Source organism: Monodelphis domestica, chromosome 2, assembly GCF_027887165.1.
Source record: "Monodelphis domestica isolate mMonDom1 chromosome 2, mMonDom1.pri, whole genome shotgun sequence".
Taxonomy (NCBI): Eukaryota; Metazoa; Chordata; class Mammalia; order Didelphimorphia; family Didelphidae; genus Monodelphis; species Monodelphis domestica.
Genome location: NC_077228.1, coordinates 269,882,321 through 269,896,411, shown reverse-complemented (window position 1 = coordinate 269,896,411; position 14,091 = coordinate 269,882,321). Strand labels below are relative to the sequence as shown.

The window sequence follows — 14,091 nt, the reverse complement described above, 5'->3', positions numbered from 1 at the left end:
ACTTCCCAAGGGGCATCAGCAGTCATCCCCCAGGGGTTTAGATATGACTAGCTGCCAAGGAAAGAGTGGTGGTTTCCTTGGGCAGGAAGGCTGAGGCTCAGAGGTTGGACTCAACCTCCCTCTCTGTGAGAGCCTAGTCTCCCTGCTTGATTCCGAAGATAAACCTAAGCCTAAAGTCTAACTATCTTCAAATGATTTACTGAGGTTTTGGGGGGCAAGCTATGGTAAAGGCATGAGGAGAAAGGATAATGAGTGAAAGGGGAGCCCTAAAGGCTTCCCCCCTTGCAGATTGGTTTTTCTTCACCAACTGCTTCTTTTCCTATACTTATGTTTAGCTAAATCCTAATCTAGTACATAATAGAAATTTAATAAATACTTGTTCCTTACCCTGCCTCCATTTGTGTAAAGGGCTAGTTGAGTTGTCTGAGTTACCTTCCCTTTTATAATAATGATGGAAGCAACTGGGTGGATCAGTAGATTGAGAGCCAGGTCCAGAAAGGGGAGGTTCTGAGTTCAAATGTGGCCTCAGACACTTCCTAGCTGTGTGACCCTGGGCAAGTCACTTAGCCCGCATTGCCTAGCCCTTACCATTCTTCTGCCTTGGGACCAATGTACAGTTATTAATTCTAAGACAGAAGGTAAGAGTTTTAAAAAAAACAATGATAATGATGATAATTCCTTCCTCCATCTTGGTCCTATACTATCTGGAATACAGTACAAATGCGAGGTCATCTTGAAGGCAATGAAAAGCTCTAGTTAGGGAAAAGGACCAAGAAAGGCTTCGTGTTTAGTGTTTCTTTTTTTTAAAATTGTATTTAATTGATTAATTTAGAGTATTTTTAGTGTTTGGTGTCTCTTGAAAGAAACCAGGGATTCCCAGAGATTGAGCTGAGAAGAAAATGTATTTTAGGCATGATGGACAGCCAGGGCAAAGGCTTAGAGATGGGAGTTGGGGAGTCCTGACCTAGAGTGGAATATCTGAAAAGAACATCATGCAGCCCCAGAGTATGGAAGGTGAAGAGGGAAAGTGACCTGGGACTTTTGACAGATAGACAGTTGCCCATGTCATCAGTTTGCCACAGTCAATAGATCCATGACTTGGGTGCCTGGTTCTACCTATCCCTCCAGGGCTCACTGTTCAGGGGACTCTAGTTTGGGCTTTCCCATTAGGTTCCTATTTTTCCTATCCCAGTTTTTCCCTACCTACTGTGTTGGATAAGCCAAGACAGAGAGAGGAGTCAGTTTAGCCCACATTTACTGCAGACTCCAGTCCACTACCTGAACTGAAGGAAATCATGAGATGGGAATAGTGATATACTGGTAAATATTTAACAACCAGCTTTACAGGGGGAGGGGAAATGTGCATATGACATACATTTAAGTTTTATTTGTATACATGCCTAATATAGAAATAGGTTTTTCATGACTTCATATGTCTAATGGATATCATATTACTTACTTCTCAGAGAGGAGAAAAAGATAAAAGAAGAGCAAGAACTTGGAAAAGAAATTATTTTCTTCTTTTTTTGTTTTTACCAATGACTTGTAATAAACTTTCACATAAGTTTTCTGAAGTTATATGATCTAAATTGTCTCCTTCCCTCCCCCTTCCTGGAGCTAGTAAGCATTTGATCAGGGTTATACATATATCATGATACAAAACATACATCTATGTTGTTTATGTTTGTAAGAAAATACTCTTATAAAACCAAAACCCCCAAACAAAAACCCAAATAAACTAAAGTGAAAAATAGTAAGCTGTGATTTGCATCTGACTCCAGCAGTTCTTTATTTGGAGGGGGATAGCTTTTTTTGTTATAAGTCCTTCAGAATTGTCCCAGATCCTTGAATTGATGAGTAGCTAAATAAATCACAATTTATTATTCCATTGTGTACAATGCTCTCCTGGTTCTGCTTATTTCACTCTGCATCAGTTCACATAGGTCTTTCCAGCTCTTTCCAAAATCATCCTTTTCATCATTCCTTACAACACAATAGTATTCCTTCATCATCATATACCACAATTTGTTCAGCCATTCCCCAGTTGATGGCCATCCCCTCAATTTCCAATTCTTTGCCACCACAAAAAGAGTAGCTATAAATATTTTTGTACAAGTAGGTCATTTCTCCCTTTTCTGGATCTCTTTGGGATACAGACCTAATAGTGGCATAACTAAATCAAATGGTATGCCTATAGAACTCAAATTTTTAAAAAGTGAATGTTAGAAAATCTTTACATGGAATTGGGAAATATTTAAGGAAATAAAGAATACTTTTAAAAACAATTTAATCTGCATTATTAACATTTTCTCCATCATTTTCTTAAGTCTAGACAACCAATAAAATAATAAATCAAGCTTGATTTGTAGCTTTCGTTGATTTCTGAGGCATAAATGTTCAAAATGAAAATTTAACAATCATCTCCAAATGAGCTGGTTGGTGCTTACTCCAACCCACTCTTAGAAGGAAAGATGAAGACTCATCTCTTGCCATTCCCAGTCAGGTATCCCCCAGTGAGGAATGAGAGCAAATCCTCATGAGACCCTCTATCCCACTGAACCCCATCCTTAGGGATATTCCCATCCCACAACTGACACCAGGAAACATCTTCCCCTGCCCCGCCTCCCACCACCCCCATCCTCCTGACAGAAAGTGGAGGCTTATTCCAAATCCATATTTCAAGGTAGAAACCCCACCCTGATCTTGGAAGAGGTATGGAGACTGGAGCAAAGTAAGTCCAACCCTCCCCTCCCACACACACTTCCTTCCTGCATGCCCCATCACTTCAGGTAGCCCCTGGTTTGGTGGTGCCCTGGCCTTTGCTGCCCTCTAGTGTTGGCATAGACACATGCAGAAATACAGGTGAAAAAACTGAAGCCTCAGTTGCTTGCTCAAAGGCATCAGCCAAGCAAGTGGAAGAGCTAGAGCTAGCACCCAAGATGCCTCACTCCAATTCCTTGTTCTTTCTGTTCTACCTTGTTTTAACTCTCTTTCTCCAAAGTAGCCACCTCCATTGGACTCTTTCCCACTCTCCTAACCACTCTGTCTTTCATAACCATCACCATAATGTATCTTTTTTAAAAAATATTTTAAACCCTTACCTTCTGTCTTAGAATCAATATTGGTTCCAAGGCAGAAGAGTGGTAAGGGCTAGGCAATGAGGGTTAATGCCCAGAATCATATAGATAGAAAGTGTTTGAGGTCAAATTTGAACCCAGAGCTTCTCATCTCTGAGCCTGACTCTCAATCCACGAAGCCACCCAGCTGCCTCCCATTATATATCTCTAAAATGTCATTTACACTCCTCACCATTTTTTCCCTGATGCCTGTCCTTGGCCCCATTTGGAGGCTTTGTGGATAAGAGAAAGTGACTTTTGGGAGTTAACCCCTCCCCAATCTTGGTTCCCTTCACCAATATTGAGTATAAGTTATTCAGCTAACATCTCCCAAATCTCCCCACTATGAGTCCATTTCATTCTATCCCTTCCCATCATATTCCATAACCATTCCATTCCTGGAATTTCAGGTTAGAAAGTTGAAGATGATCTAATCCAACCCCTCGTGTTAGAAACTCAGGACCAGAGGAAGGAGAGTGACTTTCCCAAAGTTAGAGCCAGTCCAGGCCATTCTACATTCCACCACCATCCCATTCCTTTCCTCTCATGATTTAGAAGGAACTTATGTCCTATCTGTGAACTCATGGGTGTGAAATCTCCCTACAACATTGCAAATTGCAATATATCCGTATCTGCCCATTCTGTCTGACTTTTATGTCTTCTTTATTGAAATAAGTGATCCACCCAACATGCTAGAACCCCTTCTCTTGTTTTTTTGTTACTTGCATGCATTATGGCAGGGGCATCAGACTTTCTAAACTCCTCTTCTCCCTTATCTCTAGATGATGTAATCACTGACAGTGAAGGAAGAAGGAAGAGAAGAAAGAAAGAAAGAAAGAAAGAAAGAAAGAAAGAAAGAAAGAAAGAAAGAGAGAGAGAGAGAGAGAGAAGAGAAGAGAAGAGAAGAGAAGAGAAGAGAAGAGAAGAGAAGAGAAGAGAAGAGAAGAGAAGAGAAGAGAAGAGAAGAGAAGAGAAGAGAAGAGAAGAGAAGAGAAGAGAAGAGAAGAGAAGAGAAGAGAAGAGAAGAGAAGAGAAGAGAAGAGAAGAGAAGAGAAAAGAAGAGAAAAGAAAAGAAAAGAAAAGAAAAGAAAAGAAAAGAAAAGAAAAGAAAAGAAAAGAAAAGAAAAGAAAAGAAAAGAAAAGAAAAGAATGAAGAAATCTGATTGAATTGGAAAGGTAAATGGGCATTGGCCAGGAAAGGTTTTTACACCCCTTGAAGATAGACTATGTATCTTTAGTCTGGGGCAGTCTACCATGAGTAGAAAGACAGGGTCGTGGCAGGGTACAGAAATTTGTAGTCACACAAAGGGAGGGTTTTGATCTGTGGGTCACAGAATCTGGAGAATCACAGAATATCAGAGTTAGAAAAGATCTCAGGAGTCATCTGTGCCACCCATACTCAAAGAAGGACCCCTTCAAGAATATATTCTAAGGGGGTAGCTGGGTATCTCAGTGGATTGAGAACCAAGCTTAGAGGTCCTAGGTTCAAATGTGACCTCAGACATTTCTTAGCTGTGTGACCGTGGGCAAGTCACTTAACCCCCATTGCCTGCCCTTTACCACTCTGCCTTGGAACTAATACATAGTATTGATTCTAAGATGGATAGTAAGGGTTTAAAAGAAGAAAAGAATATATCCCAGAATTAGTCATCCATTTTCTTCTTGAAGCATAGATTCAGATCAGATCTAACCCCATCATTTTACAGAGGAGGAAACCAAGGTTCAGAGGAGGGACTTGCCTATGGTCACATGGGTACTAAGAGCAGGAAGGTAGGATTTAAGGCCTGAGTTCAACTCCCTGGTCTACATCATGTTGCCTCTCTGACTTCTGGTTAGGGGAACCACCCTCCCTCCCAGATAGCCCATTTCATTTTTTGATGCCTCTTATGGTCAGGACTGTTTTCAAACCAAAACCTTCCTCTGCATCTTCTATCCATTATTTCTCATTCAGCTTTCTGGGGCCAAGTAGTACAATCTAGTCTGTTTTCCCTCTAAAGCTTCTCTTCAGGTTAAATAACTTCCATTCCTTCAAATGATCCTGATATAGCTCCATCTAAGCCCTTCCCCATCCTGGTTGTACCTTTGTCTTAGATGCTTTCCGATGTGTCCTTTCTAAAATGTAGTGCCCAAAACAATCCTGCAGATGGGGTAAAAAATGTAACTGACCTCCTTAGTCCTCAGTACTGTGTAGCTCTTAATTCAATCTAATTTGGCTTCTATGGGCTAATTTTGATTTCTACTTTTTTTTTTCAGTATTACTGCTGAGTAATATTTCACCTCTCTTTTCATGCTTGTGAAATTGATTTTTTAATAAATTAGTATAAGGATTTATCTTTATCCCTATTAATCTTATTAGAGGTGGCACAGTGGGTAGAATTCCAGGCCTGGAGGCAATAAGACTCATCTCTCTGAATTAAAATCTGGCCTCAGATACATACCAGCTGTGTGACCCTGGGCAAGTCATTTAGCCCTTGTTGCCTCAGTTTCCTTACCCATAAAATGGGCTGGAGAAGGAAATAGCAAACTAAATCTGGCCTCATATGCATACTAGCTGTGTGACCCTGGGCAAGTCACTTAACCGTTGTTGCTTCAGTTTCCTCACCCATAAAATGAGCTGGAGAAGGAAATAGCAAACTGCTCCAATATCTCTGCCAAGAAAATTCCAAATGGGGGTCACAAAGAGTCAGATAAGACTGAAAATGACTGAACAATAACAACATTTGGTCTTTTATTTTAGCCTAAGATATTTTTGTGTTGATTCTTCCATTCAAAGTGCTAGCTACCCTTTCTAGTTCTGTGTTATCTCCAGACTTAATAAGCATGTTATCTGTGCTTTTATCCAAGTCATCAATAAAAATATTCAATAACCCTCATTCCATTTTAACATCAGTCCTTACTGCCTGCTCTTCATTCAGGTCCAGTCATTCACTTTATTTTTTCTTATCATTCATATCTTCCCATCTAACCCACAAGGATTTCCCAAGAGGATGTCATGATGAAATATAGGTCAATTATATCTATAAAAGTCCTCTAACCCACCAATATAGTTTGTTTTGTCTGGGATTTCATCCCAGTGTGATGAAATCAGTAGGTTCTAAGTTCTTTGGAGACAGGAACTGTCTTTTGCCCCTTTTTATATCTTTGGCCTTGGCACAATGCCTGGCACATAGTAGGTGCTCAATAAATGTTTATTGGATGACTAATTGATTGGAAACTCCCTCCCAAAATGTAGATCAGCTATACCTCTGTAATGTATAGTCCTAGAGAGCTGTGTAGGGCACTCACCTAGTTAAATGACTTGCCCATAATCACTAGTTGTGTATCAGAGGCAACCTTGAATCCAGACCTCCTTGACTCCATGGTTGATCCTTTCTCCACTGCCATGCTACTTCTTACTGGTCTAGTAACTTTGACTACACTAAGGAACTGAGGCTAGTATGACACAATCAGTTCTTTTATTTATTCCTTTCTTCAAATGCTTATCTTCTTCTTCTAATGGATATTGAATATTGCTTCCAAGGCAGAAAAGCAATAAGGGTTAAGCGATTGGAGTTAAGTGACTGTCTGAGATCAGATTTGAACCCAGGACCTCCCATCTCCAGGCCTGGTGCTCTATCCACTGAGCCACCTGCCTGCCCCTTGACAAAAATCAGTTCTTGATTAAGCCATCATGCTGGGTCACTGCTTCTTTCTCTAGATAGGTGTTCATTAAGCATTCATTCAAGAATATGTTTTAAAATTTTGCCAGAAATCAAAACCAAGCTCGCTGACCCAGAGTTGGAGTACTCTTTTATCCTTTCTTTAGCAAATCGGGATAACGTTCGCCCTTTTTTGGTACCAGGACACCTCTCCAGCTGGTGGCGCAGTTGCAGTGCTAAGCCCGGAGGTAAGAAGACCTGAGTTCAGTTCTAGCATCAGATACCTACTAGCTGTGTGAGTCTCTATTAGGGTTTTTTAAAACAGAGTTTATGTTGGTTTCTGAAAGCTACACAATGCTTCAGTAACTGGATATCCACATCCATGAAAAGGTCCTCAATTCATCGTGTAAGTATAGCGTTGTCTTTCTGATCCGAAACAGTGCTATCTCCTGGCTCCTGGTCACCTTCTCCATGGAAGCTGATCTTCCCACTGACTGTCTTTCATGCCCTTGTCCATGTGAACCTCCGGAATTCTTTTCTCCTTTATAATTTTCCTCCTCTTGCAACTTTTACATCATGTTTTAGGGCTGATTCATTCCTCAAGCCCTTGGCACTCCATGCAAACTGATTGAATTTGCTGAACCATTCCAGGTCTTTTTTGATGAATTTTTATTTGCCTTCCAGTCCCTCTGCAACTGGGACAGCATTCTATACCTCCTTTCTCACCAATTATCCTTCACATTTATCACAAATGATATTCTTTTGCAAAGCCAATTTTCTTGGTGCACCATTATATAAATCATCTAAGGTCACCAACAAACGAAGAACATTTTTTATTTCTCCATTTCCTCTGCATTCTTTTGCCTCTTCCAAAAAAACATTTCACAGATTTCTGTTGGAGAACCAAAGCAACCACTCGAATTACCCTCTTTGATGGCTTGTTTTCCATATTTATCATATTAGTCCCTTTTCTTTGCATCAGAAAGCACTTCATAAGCATGAGAAATCTATTTGAAATTTTCTTCTTCATTTGGATGTTGATATGGGTGGTATTTCAGGCTAGATTCCTATAATGCCTTTTTTAGTTCTCCCTGGGAGAGATTTTGGGTTTTACCCCAAAATATCATAATAAGTTGTTTCCTTCACCATTTTCTATAGCCAGGGAACAAGATGGTTGTTAAAATGCCCACTTCTAGGGGTGTGAAAGGGAACTACCTAGGGGCCCTTTGGGGATGTTGGAGAGGGAGGAGAAGAAGGAAAAAGGAATACAATCGTCTTAATACATGTACTACTTGCTATGGGGGTTTTTGTTGTAATATTCAACTCTAGCTGTATTTTTAAAAGGAAGAAAGAGAAAGTGGGGGTGGAATGGAGCAAATTCATGTGCAGGAAGCCTGGGCAAGCAGCTGCTGTCTCTGCTTCTCAATGAGTATTCTGGAAAGTTCCCTACCATTTCTTTTAGTATCCTAGGATTGTCTCTCTGGGCCTGGTTTCTTGAGTTCCTCCAGGGTAGCCGTTACTGTCCAGTCATGTCTGATTGATTCTTGGGGACTCTGCAGACCCAAGCACATCAGTGCTGTCCATAGGGTTTTCTTGGCAAAGGTAGTGATTGGAGTGGTTTGCCATTTCCTTCGCCAGCTCATTTTATAGATGAGGAACGAGGTGAACAGGATTACAAGGCTTGCCCAGGTTCACCTAGCCAGTAAGTGTCTGAAGCCAAATTTGAACTCAGGTTTTCCTGACTCCAGGCCTTGCACATTATCCATTTTACCACCTAGCTGCCTCCAGAATGGAGCTACATATTCTCTTTCTATTTCCTTCCTCATTGAGGGTTTTCCATTTCTTTTGTCTTTTTTTTTTAACTCTTACTTTCTGTGTTAGAATTAATACTAAGTATCAGTTCCAAGGCAAAAGAGTAGAAAGGGTTAGGCATTAGGGTTAAGTGACTTGCCCAGGGTCACACAACTAAGAAATGTCTGAGGTCACATTTGAACCCAGGATTCCTTGTCTCTAGGTCTGGCTCTCTATCTACTCATCTACTTGGCTGCCCCCTCTATTAGTCATTTTTGTTCTTTTCTTTTCTGAACAAACATTATCCACCTTAGAATAGAAAATAGAGGTCAAATTGGAGTTGGGTAGTTCTGTCTTCTCTTCATTAGCAGTTTTTATCATTCCATCCAGCCTGAGCAGCAGTCTTGTCCCCTTTTCTCATCTTCCTGTTTCCCTAATATAGCTTTAAAAAGCCTATAGTTCTTAGCTTTTATCATCAAACTTAGTTCATTCTGAGCTTTAGCACTCCTGTCACTATCTTCACAAACCATGCCATGCTTTTTTCTTTTTTTGCTATCATTTATTTTTATTTATATATATATATTTGTTATAAATTTGGAAAAATTATAATAAATATGCTTATCCAAGAGAAACAAATTCTCACATTAGATGTGTCTAAAAATCTATGTCTCATTTTTCCCTCCCTCCTACCCCTCCCCACTCACCAAGAAGGCAGCTAATACAACATAAATGGTGCATAATTATCACATAACACATATTTCCATGTTCATCATATTGTGAAACAAGACACATATTGCTTACACTAGAGAAAAATTCATGGAGGAAATAAAATGAAGAATGGTATGTTTCCATCTGCATTTGGGACTCTTGCCTGTTCCTTTTATGGTGTTAGATTGCATTTTCCATCACAAGTCCCTGGGAGTTGTCCCAGATCCTTGCTTTGTTGATAGTAGTTGTCATTCACGGTTGATCATCATACTTTATTGCTGTTTCTGTGTACAACATTCTCCTGGTTCTGCTCACTTCACTTTGCATCACTTTGTAGAAGTCTTTCCAGGGTTTTTTGTGATCATCTTGTTTGTCATTTCTTATGGCACAAGAGTGTTCCATTGTAATTATATACCACAGTTTGTCCAGCAATGTTTTTATATTTGTCTGCCATTATGTTCCCTTGTTTCTATCTTCTGTACATACTCTTTAGAACTCTAAATTTGTTCTTACTTTGATCTCCTTAATTTCACATGAAGGTCTTCCTTTTGATATTTCATATATATTTATATTTCAGTCTCTTTTACTACCACCAGACCTAAAGCTGCTGCTGAAGCCTCATGGGGTACTCCTTCCTTCATACAGAAGGGCTTGGGCTTGGACTTGGAGGACTGAGTGATAACAACCACCCATATCTAGAATACATCACAGTAAGCTTGACGTTTCCTAAGGAGTTGTTGGAGGCAGCTGGAAGGGAGACACAGCAACTCTGGTGTGTTCAGACCCACCAACTCTCCCTAGCATGTCAGCACCATTGGCATCAATTTTAGTCTATATGGCACTGTAAGTCACAAGCTGGGACTCATAACATGTACACTTTACCCTATGCAGAGACTTATGGGAAAATAGAAGCATATGTTGCTAGTGGATATCATGAGACAGCTACCTCCTCAAACTCAGAAGTGGATCCCAAGAAATTCTCCCAGTTGTGGAAGAATAGAAGGATTGATTAAGGCACAAGCTCAGCCAGAGAACAGATATGTTCTTACTCTATGGGGTGGGATGGGGTGGAGGAGTACGAGGACGTGCCAAGCCACACAATCCAATTCACCTACTCCTGGCTCTTCTGAGAATAAACTAGAAAGACTCCTTTAACTGAGATGGAAGATTTCAGAAACCACCTAAAATTGTTGGCCAATGACATCACAGAGTTTGACCATCCATACACATTACCTAGAGTGCTAGAATAGAAAAATGTGTTGTTATTCAATTGTTTGGCTCTTTGTCACCCCCATTTGGGGTTTTCTTGGAGAAGATACTGTACTGGCTTGCCATTTCCTTCTCCATTTCATTTTACAGATGAGGAAACTGAGACAGACAGGGTGAAGTGACTTACCCAGGGTCAAATATCTAGCAAGCATCTGAGGCCAGGTTTGAACTCAGGAAGATGAAACTTCCTGACTCCAGGTCCAGCACTCTATCCATTGGGTCACCTAGCTGCCTTAGAATAGAAGAATTGAAATATACAAAAATGTGTAGTGGGGGCAGCTGGGTAGCTCAGTGGATTGAGAGCCAGGCATAGAGATGGGGGGTCCTGGGTTCAAATCTGATCTCAGACACTTCCTAGCTGTGTGACCCTGGGCAAGTCACTTGACCCCCATTGCCTAGCCCTTACCACTCTTCTGCCTTGGAGCCAATACACAGTATTGACTCCAAGACGGAAGGTAAGGGTTTAAAAAAAAGTGTAGCATACTAGGCACCAAACAGCAGAACCAAGTGGTTATCCATTTGCCATGAGTGCGGGATGCCCTGAGCTGGCTGTTAGACCATTGGCTCTCAGTCTTATATTTAAGCAGAAGGTACCATCACATTATAGGGCTGAGGAAGAAGAAAAGAAGACCGCTTTCATCTTCCTAGCTAGATTTTTATCAGTTGGAACATATGTCCCCACACATCTTGGGGACACGTGCCAGGTTCCAAAGGCAGCTAGGGAGAGTAGTCAGAGAAATTAATGATCTGGAAGTGTTGGGGTGCCTAGATGATCCTGTCTTTGAAAAGACATTGGAAGAACATGAGAAGAGGGACTAAAGCTAATATCTTATTTCCAGATTGCTCTTCATTCAGTTACCTACACACTATGGGGAAGAACCACAAAGCTGAAGAGGTATCCAAACCCTTGAGATCCAGTCTTGCGTTCTTCTAAACTAGCACCTGTGCTCTCTGCCATATACAATCTCTAGTTCTATGGGGCAGCAGAGGGGAGCAAGATTGCACCTTCCCTCTCTGACTCCCATTGGAAATCTAAGGGGAAGTTCTAAAAAATCTCCCTGCTTTTAAGGGAAGAGAAAGCAATAGAATAAAGTATCTTTTCTTTTAAAATCTACTAAGATAGAAGCTTTCTGCTCACTGGCCATTTGTCTTGGGCATGGTCCCATCCCCACCCTCCATCATGGGGACCAAGGGACCAGCCAAAACCATCTGGTTTTGCTTGCCCTTCAGCAAGAAACTCATTCACTGGAAGTGGTCTGATCATGGAGACACTGGAAGAAACCAAGGTACAATGACTAACTTCATTGGTAAATGCCCCAAAGTAGACTGATGAGGGGGAGAGAGTGAGTTTCCCTGATTTTCTTCATTATTGTATTTCCTTATCTGTATGCAGATATATTCCCACAGTAGTATATAAATTTCTTTGGGAAGAGGGCAGCTAGGTGGCTCCATGGATAGAGAACCAGACCTGGAGATGTGAGGTCCTGGGTTCAAATCTGGCCTCATATACTTCCTAGCTGTGTGACTCAGGGCAAGTCGCTTAACCTCTATTGTCTAGCCCTTACCTCTCTTCTGCCTTAAACCAATACATAGTAGTGATTCTAAGATAGAAAGTAAGGGTTTTTTTCTTTATTCTTGAGGGTAGGACCAATTGGTTTTTGTCTTTGTATCCCCAGTACCTTGAATATAATAGAAACCTAATAAATATTTCTTTTTTTAAAATATATTTTATTTGATCATTTCCAAGCATTATTCGTTAAAGACATAGATCATTTTCTTTTCCTCCCCCCCGCCCCCCATAGCCGACGTGTAAGTCCACTGGGCATTACATGTTTTCTTGATTTGAACCCATTGCTTTGTTGATAGTATTTGCATTAGAGTGTTCATTTAGAGTCTCTCCTCTGTCATGTCCCCTCAACCTCTGTATTCAGGCAGTTGCTTTTTCTCGGTGTTTCCACTCCCATAGTTTATCCTTTGCTTATGAATGGTGTTTTTTTCTCCTGGATCCCTGCAAGTTGTTCAGGGACATTACACCGCCACTAATGGAGAAGTCCATTACGTTCGATTATACCACAGTGTATTAGTCTCTGTGTACAATGTTCTCCTGGTTCTGCTCCTCTCGCTCTGCATCACTTCCTGGAGGTTGTTCCAGTCTCCATGGAACTCCTCCACTTTATTATTCCTTTTAGCACAATAGTATTCCATCACCAACATATACCACAATTTGTTCAGCCATTCCCCAATTGATGGGCATCCCCTCGTTTTCCAGTTTTTGGCCACCACAAAGAGCGCAGCTATGAATATTTTTGTACAAGTCTTTGTGTCCATTATCTCTTTGGGGTACAGACCCAGCAGTGCTATGGCTGGGTCAAAGGGTAGATATTCTTTTATCGCCCTTTGGGCATAGTTCCAAATTGCCCTCCAGAATGGCTGGATCAGTTCACAACTCCACCAGCAATGAATTAATGTCCCCACTTTGCCACATCCCCTCCAGCATTCATTACTTTCCTTTGCTGTTATGTTAGCCAATCTGCTAGGTGTGAGGTGATACCTCAGAGTTGTTTTTATTTGCATCTCTCTGATTATAAGAGATTTAGAACACTTTAAATATTTCTTTAATTTGGATTTTGTATTTAAAATTAGATATATTAATTATTGAATGAGTAGAAGCTAAAAAAAGAAAATTAAAGAAAATACAACCAAGAAATCAGACACTGGAGATAGTCATGAACACCATTTGGGTATAATCAGGACCAGAGATTGGGTAGCCCATTCCTTAGACAATGCATTCTGCACTCCTGTGGCACGGCCAACAACCTCTAATTCTTGACTTTCTAACCACTAGGAGGAGGAAGTCGGAGTTGGGGAATATTGTGTGCAGAGGACACAGAAGGCAGGTCCTAGGAGAGGAGCAAGCAATTATGACAGGACACTAGAGGCAATGGAGCTGGGCTAGGTAGAAGAATAGGATGGCCATGCAATCATGCTATGCCACAGAGGCAGCAGACCAAGGGAATCATCATTGCAAGAAGAAACTATGTCAATTGACCTGCCTTAGTAATAGTTCTGCATTGTATTCCTTTTTTTTTTTTTTTGGTGGTTGTTCTTAAACATAAAACATTTGTTTAAGGTGGGCAAAAACAATAAAAAATAATAACATCAGTTATCAATACAATCAATCAATATAAAACAAATACAGAAATAATATATTGCAGTAAAACAAAAACTAGGTGATGCTCTGCCATCTACACATACAGTCTCTATGTAGAAGAATAAGCACCTACTAACAGAAATATAACATGGAAGGATTGATGTTGTTGGTCCCTTAATGAACAGTCTACAGTCACCACATGAAGTTTCTTCTCTGCTAACTGCTTCCCTTTGGGTCCTCAGTACTCTACTCCTGGCCAAAGCTGCTCCTCTTTAGGACTTTTAACTTACAAGCACCCTTAAAAGGGCACTAATAAGCTACAAGAGTGACAAGCAGTTTCCTACTGTCCTTGAGCTTAATACTCACCACAAGTTGACTTTCTGGGCAATGCAAACCAGCCTAGCCAGCTTCTCACTCA

General features: G+C 40.7%; 1 pseudogene; it reads right to left on the bottom strand.

The window, feature by feature from the left end:
* Window positions 1-7,082: 7,082 nt before the first annotated feature.
* LOC100616928 (dnaJ homolog subfamily A member 1-like) lies at window positions 7,083-7,903 on the bottom strand (annotated as a pseudogene).
* Between the last annotated feature and the right edge of the window lie 6,188 nt (window positions 7,904-14,091).